Here is a 6788-nt window from a genome sequence, read left to right as displayed (position 1 = left end):
GGCAGGGCCCCTGCTGGTCCCCCCCTAGCTCGTAATGTGGAACTAAAGGGTACGTGAGTCTTTCTACCTTTTCTTTTTTGCGGGCAGTCTTTCTACCTACCAATTATCTACCTGTATGCATTAATTAATCATGTGTTCTCTGGCTACTTTTTATTTCCGTAGGCTATGAACATGTAGCACACTGTCACAACTAGCCCTCCCTGCCAATTATCTAGTGCTCCCTCCGTTCCGATTTACTCGTCGTGGTTTTAGTTTAAATGTGAACTAAAACCACGACGAGTAAATCGGTACGGAGGGAGTAGTTAATTTGGCATGATGTAAGCGAGCAATGACCAGTAGGTAACTTGGTTTGTGTATAAGTATCTCAGTTTAGATCGATGCATACGCGGCACCATCGCTGGGTTTAGATCGATCGATCGCGACAGACCACGTGAGTGTAATCATGTGGAGATACGGAATCCTAGCTAGATAGGATTTGTCAAACCATCAGGGTCACATGATGGAGCATCTGCATGCACGCCGCCTGCCTGCTGCTCGGCTCGATCGATCCACTACTGATCGGCGTGTTAACAATTCGTCGTACGTGCCGATGGTGCGCAAACTCACAACCTAGATTGACTACAAAATCAGGACAAATAATTTTCTATTCATCACGAGGATCTTCCCACCACAGAGTGGCCGTTTCGGCTCTCTCGGAGCATATGCTCTCTGATGAACAATAAATTCAAAATAAAAACTACTCCCTTCATTTCTAAATATAATTCTTTACAGAGATTTTACTATGGACCACATACGGATGTATGTAGATGCATTTTAGAGTGTAGATGCATTCATTTTGCTCCATATGTGGTTCATACTGGAGTATCTACAAAGACTTATATTTAAGAATGAAAGGAGTCGTAAAATATTAAAAAATGATTTTTTACACATGTTTATGTAAGTGTAACAAGTGTGATGAGAATTTTTATGCGAATTGGGTTAGCCGTGTTTCATCGGTGAAAAAAGGAAAAAATAAGTGTAACATTTAGCATTAGACTTGTTATTTTTGCATAGGTCAAAATTCTTAGGCTTTCCTTCTAAAAATTTGCAAATAGCATTTCAGTGTGACAATGACATATCTAATTCTCTTCATATTTCTTTAACAGTTGCAGAAAAAACAGTTTTCACATTTAGGACCATATGCTTCCAAGAGCCATATTGGATTCCTGTCCCACAATCATCGTATAATACAATTGGTGCATTGGTGACAACAACCTGAAACAAGAGGTATTCCACTATTTTTGCTTCCATATCCGTTATTCGCCCAGCTTGCCTTGATCAGCATTTATAAGCTGATTGGGCTGTAATCAAGTAATCAACACCCCTCCTAGACGTGAGGAAGGCACACTCCCACTCGCAGAATTACCATCCTAGTGGGTGTATATGGACACGTAGCAGACAAACCACGTGTGGAGTTATGTTATGTGTTTTGATCGAGGAGTACTTAATCGTGAGGTCATACTACTAGAGTTTTGATTACCAAGTATGAGCTGTTTATCTGGACTAAAACAAGATTGAGATCTATCAAGAGCATCTTCATCTATTATTGACGATCTGGATGTATTATTATTATTATTTTTGTTGTTCATTGTACTGCTATAATTGAAAATGAATGGATTGAAAACTTTCTTGGAAAACAATTCAGTGTAGTGGAATTCCTTTTCTGAATGGATCCAAACTTAACCACCATGCGAAAGTGCGGGACCTTATGGTCCATGGGTGCAAGTGATGGGAGACAGTAGCTTCTAATCTTCTTCTTCTTCTTCTTCTTCTTCTAATCTTCTTCTTCTTCTTCTTCTTCTTCTTCTTCTTCTAATCTGATAGGATATGTACAACCGGTTTGGATGGTGATCCAGTAGTAGCTATGTGTGTAGGCATTTATTCCTATTCTTGCCGGATCTGGTTGTCTTTCTGTAAAAAAATTCTCTAGTACCAGAGCTTGGCACTTGAACTTATTTAACAAATGATTATGTGCATCAAAATGATGTAGAGGCCGGGGTATTCCTCATTTTCCAAAGAAAAAAACAATTACAAAAGCACAACACGGTAGACAAATATTGATTACCCATCGACTGATGATACAGTGTGCTAGTTTCTAGGGTTTGGTGCCCATCTACAAACACATTTTCCCAGCTCCCTCGGTAAATGGTTTTGCCAGATAAAATCCTTAGATTTCCTATAAAAATAGAGATAAAACCACTACGTTAGTTCAAATTGCAGTTCTAGCAAAAGCTTATAAGAAATAGCTAAGGCAGGTGAACTGGAAGAGTTCTACCACTGAGCTGCCTGCATTGTATGCACATTTATGATTTTTTGTCTTCTTATTCTAAGAAAAATGGTTTTAATACAGAAACCATCATAATGTTTCTGGGGTAAATATCTGCTATATTAAAATAACAGTTTATTAACATGTATATTGCGGTAACTGCAAATCTCAGCATCCACCCCTCCGTACAAAAAGGAAGTCATTTGGTCCAAAACCTTGGTAGGTACTAGTAAAATGGCGGGGTATTTGGGTCCTTTCACATCTCTCCATCATTGGGTACCTTCTCACTCTCAGCCCTAAAAATGAGGATAGGCTATTCGAGTTCCGTTATAAATAGCGGCATGTCCTGATCGTGTAGAAGGCACATTCCTTCACTCTTAGAACGAGTCACAAAGAGTCCACACACACACACACACAGAGAGAGAGAGAGAGTAGCTACATATGTAGGATATAGGGTCGATGGAGGCATTGAGCAGTGCAACTATGTTGCCCATGCTGTTCATCGTTACGGCGCTGCTCTCCCAGGCAGCCATGCCATCGTCCATGCCATCGTTGATCTCCGTGCCAACTGAGGAGCTCGAACGCACAAGTGTGCCCCTTGCCCAGGGGCGCCTCACCGCGGACTACCATGCGGAGTCGTGCCCAAACCTGCAGCAGATTGTGCGCACCGCGGTGGAGGAAGCGTTCCGAGACGATGTTGCCATCGCTGCCGCCTCCTCCGTATCTTCATGAGCGACTGCTTCGTTTATGTACGTTATTTACACACTGATCGTCTCTTCCTTAATTTTTCCGATAAACATTACATAGTACAATGATCAATTAAGTAGTGTGGTTCTGAATTATCTCAGACCTGAAATGCAACCGCAGGTATATATGACTTACTTTTTGTGTCGTACGTATGTAGGGCTGCGACGCATCGCTTCTTCTGAACGGCACTTACCAAGTGGGCGAGAGGGTATACCACAGCGAGCAGATCCTGGAACCGAAGGCCAGGCTGCAGCCCAAGGCGCTGCAGCTCAACGAGGATATCCGCATAGCTGTACATGGCACCTGCGGACCTACCGTCTCCTGCACCGACATCACCGTTCTCGCTGCCCGTGATTCGGTCGTCGTGGTATGTACAAGTGCACATATAACAGGAGTGGCAGTGGATGCACAACTAAACTACTCCATCTGTTTTACCCTGCAAAAAAAAAAAAAAACTACTCCATCTGTTTCAAAATATTTGAAATTCTCGGGTTTTCATAACTCAAAAATCTTTAAGTTTGACCAAAACATATGAGTATCTACTATATCAATCCTATGTAGTATGTAAATATATGTTATGAATCTGATGAGACTAGTTTGATGTTGTAGATGTTAGTACATTTTCTTTTGGACTTGGTCAAAGTTAAACATGTTTGTCTTAGGATAAATCTAAAACCTCAAATATTCTGGAACGGAGGGAGTAATATATATATATAGTATTCTCATTTGCAGTCTGGTGGAGTCCTACGATCTGCTGCTCGGCCGCCTGGACAGCTTATTGCCCAATCGGTGGCAAGAGGTTTACGGCCAGCTCCCGCGTCCCACCGGAAGTGTTGACCAGCTCGTTGCCCACTTCGCTAGTAGGCTTGATCTCACCGAACTCGATCTTGTGGCGCTCTCCGGCGCGCACACCATCGGCAAGGCTCAGTGCAGTGCCTTCTCCGACCGGTTCGGTCCTCGAGAAGACGGCGAGTTTGTACAGAGGCTCGCCGCGAACTGCTCCAGCGACGGAGAGCGGCTGCAGGACCTTGACATAGAGACCCCGAGAGCATTCGACAATGCCTACTACCGAAACCTGGTGGCCGGGAAGGGGGTGCTCAACTCCGACAAGACGCTCATGAATGACCCGCGTACAAAGGAACTGGTCGAAGGCTTTGCTGCGGACCAGTGGTGGTGGTTCTTCAACCAGTTCGGCACATCCATGAAGAAGGTACCATTGATGTACCAAGCCGTCCCTGGGAGATTTGGTGAGATCCGCCGTTTCGGCTGCTTCAGACGCAACTCTGCCCCTAACCAAGCCTGATGTCATCTGCTTGAGATCATAAAATAAAATTGTTGTATCAGTATATCTATTTCCAGTGTAATAAGAGCTAGCTAGCCAGTTGGTCATGAATCCGCCTAGCAAGTCTATCATGCATGCGCCGCGGCCACACGAATTTCATACTGTGGGCGCATGTATTATCTTTTTTGAAGCATGTTATTTTATAATAAAAGTAGTTGAAATATAATGCCCGTCCTTCTTCATCCATATAGTGAATGTACTTCAATATACTATGGTAATGGAGTCTACAACTCTCGAATTTAAGATCGAGCCAACACATCAATAATTTAGATTCCTACTTATAGTATACATCGATCCCATGTCTGAGGCCTAGTAGTGAACTTAAGACGTGAGGGAAGTGTGGAAACATATCGTCCGTCTTGTCCATCACCAGTTCAGATTTTTGAGCGACTATCTGGTGGATACAATTCAGCGATATTCACTATGCATGATTAGTGTTGCCGTCTTCATTGTATATCAACCGATGGTATACTACGAGTGTCTCAACCCATTGTTTATACTAGTGTTTCTTGATGCAATATGTTATGACTCTAAAGTAATTTAAACCATTCTCATCTGTGTAGAAAAATGTGAATTATTCTTACATCTTGCGATATATCGTACCATAATCCATGACATATGTTGCCAAGATATAATTATATAATGACATGTTTTATACTTTTCTTTGCAGAGAACAGTTTAGATCAAATAACAATTAACAATTGCATGGATTTCATAAGTCGTATTGTTTAGGTTGTTCACAAAAATGACTTACGAAAACAATTACATGCAAAGCCTAGGGATATTTACCCCCTTTTCAAAAAAATGGGACTAATGACAAGTAGTAACTCAGTCCTTGTTTATTGGTCCCCTTAGTATTTTGGGCCAAATTTTGACCATCGATTTAATTAAAAAAATATTAATGCATGTCACAAAAAAATAGTACCATTGAAAACTATGTTCAAATATGAATCCAACGATGCAAATTTTTATGACATGCATTAACATTTTGTAAGTCAAATCTATGATCAAATTTTGACACAAAATATGAAGAGGACCAATAAACCAGGATGGAGGAAGTACAACAATAATCAATAATTAATTAGCCGGAAACATCCACTCCCTCAAAATCATCCTCTTCCTTAGAAATATTTTATTTTTCCTAATTATTTTTCAAAAAGGAGGATCACCCCCGGCCTCTACATCGAGCGATGCACATAGCTATCTTCATTATATTATTCAATAAAGCCTTACAAAATAAATACATGAATCAACCCAAAAACACCATTTTGATGAACACAATCGCCATACCGACAAGCATGATGATGTGCCTTGACCTCACGTCAGCACACACCATGAAATCTGGTGGGCTCAACAACTTGCCCGCCTGTGAGCTGGGAGCACAAACCGGTCTCTCAGGCCCTCAGCACGCACCGCATGTGTACACTCTATGATCTGTCGCGACATCTTCCATTGTCCCATCTTTAGGAGTGATCAATGCATTGACCTTGATAAGCCCTTTGCCGTCGACGCCGCCACGACCCAGACAGCGGCACCCTCCTACGTGTGCCCATCAACACACGTCTAGCATCGAGGCCCCACAGCAGCGTGCCGCCGAGACCTGCTCCCGTTGATGCTAAAGATGTAACACCGCTCGACCTCATGACTCCTCTAGTCACCATCTGCTCCAAAACAATGCCACAGGAGGGAGAACGACACCGAAGGTGCCGCCATTGTCCAATCTGGCAGACCTAGATCTAGGGTTTCCCCCGGAGCATCCCAGGTGTGGTGACACAACCTGCAACAATGATGCCTTGACAAGGAAACAACTTCAGAGACGGCGCCATCATCCACCTTTAACCGAATTCGGTGCGAGTTTCACTAGATGTCGCACCACCCTGATCTCATCGTTGACTAGATCCACACAAAGCCTCGCCATAAAGACGTATGCCACCACCGCCGGTGATCCGTCCAACCAGAGAAGACTCCTAAAATGATGCCCTCAAGAGGGACTACAATGCAGAAGCATCGACATCGCTCGATCCCGAGAATATCTAGGGTTTCTCCCTGAGTTTTCCCCACCATCGTGGAACCCCAACACCTCACCCCATGCCACATGCCGGCCACCAAAGCCAACTCTGGCTGGATCTGGCTTGGTCTAGCACGTTTGCGCCCACCTCGTGCAGCAGATCAGATCCTCCATGGTGCTCCTGTAGCGCCGCCACGCCCATCCATCACCGCCCCACCGATGCGCGCCGTCGCCAAGGAGAAAACGTACGTACCACAGTGACCCGCATCCAGGGGTGAGCGCTCCCGCTCGGCCAAGGCTCCTCGCACCAGCCCTTAACTGCAAGAGGAAGGGGCTCCTCCGCCACCGCATTCAGCAGCCTGGGCTTATCCCGGCGGCCTCCTCCA

The 6788-nt window shown here is 43.9% G+C and overlaps 1 pseudogene; it reads left to right on the top strand.

Annotated features, from left to right (window-relative positions):
- The first annotated feature begins 2764 nt into the window (after nt 1-2764).
- Nucleotides 2765-4355, top strand: LOC119361539 (annotated as a pseudogene).
- The last annotated feature ends 2433 nt before the right edge of the window (nt 4356-6788 follow it).

This window comes from Triticum dicoccoides, chromosome 2B (genome assembly GCF_002162155.2).
Source record: "Triticum dicoccoides isolate Atlit2015 ecotype Zavitan chromosome 2B, WEW_v2.0, whole genome shotgun sequence".
NCBI lineage: Eukaryota > Viridiplantae > Streptophyta > Magnoliopsida > Poales > Poaceae > Triticum > Triticum dicoccoides.
Note: the sequence above shows the minus strand (reverse complement) of the source record. Positions and strands in the feature narration are given on the sequence as shown.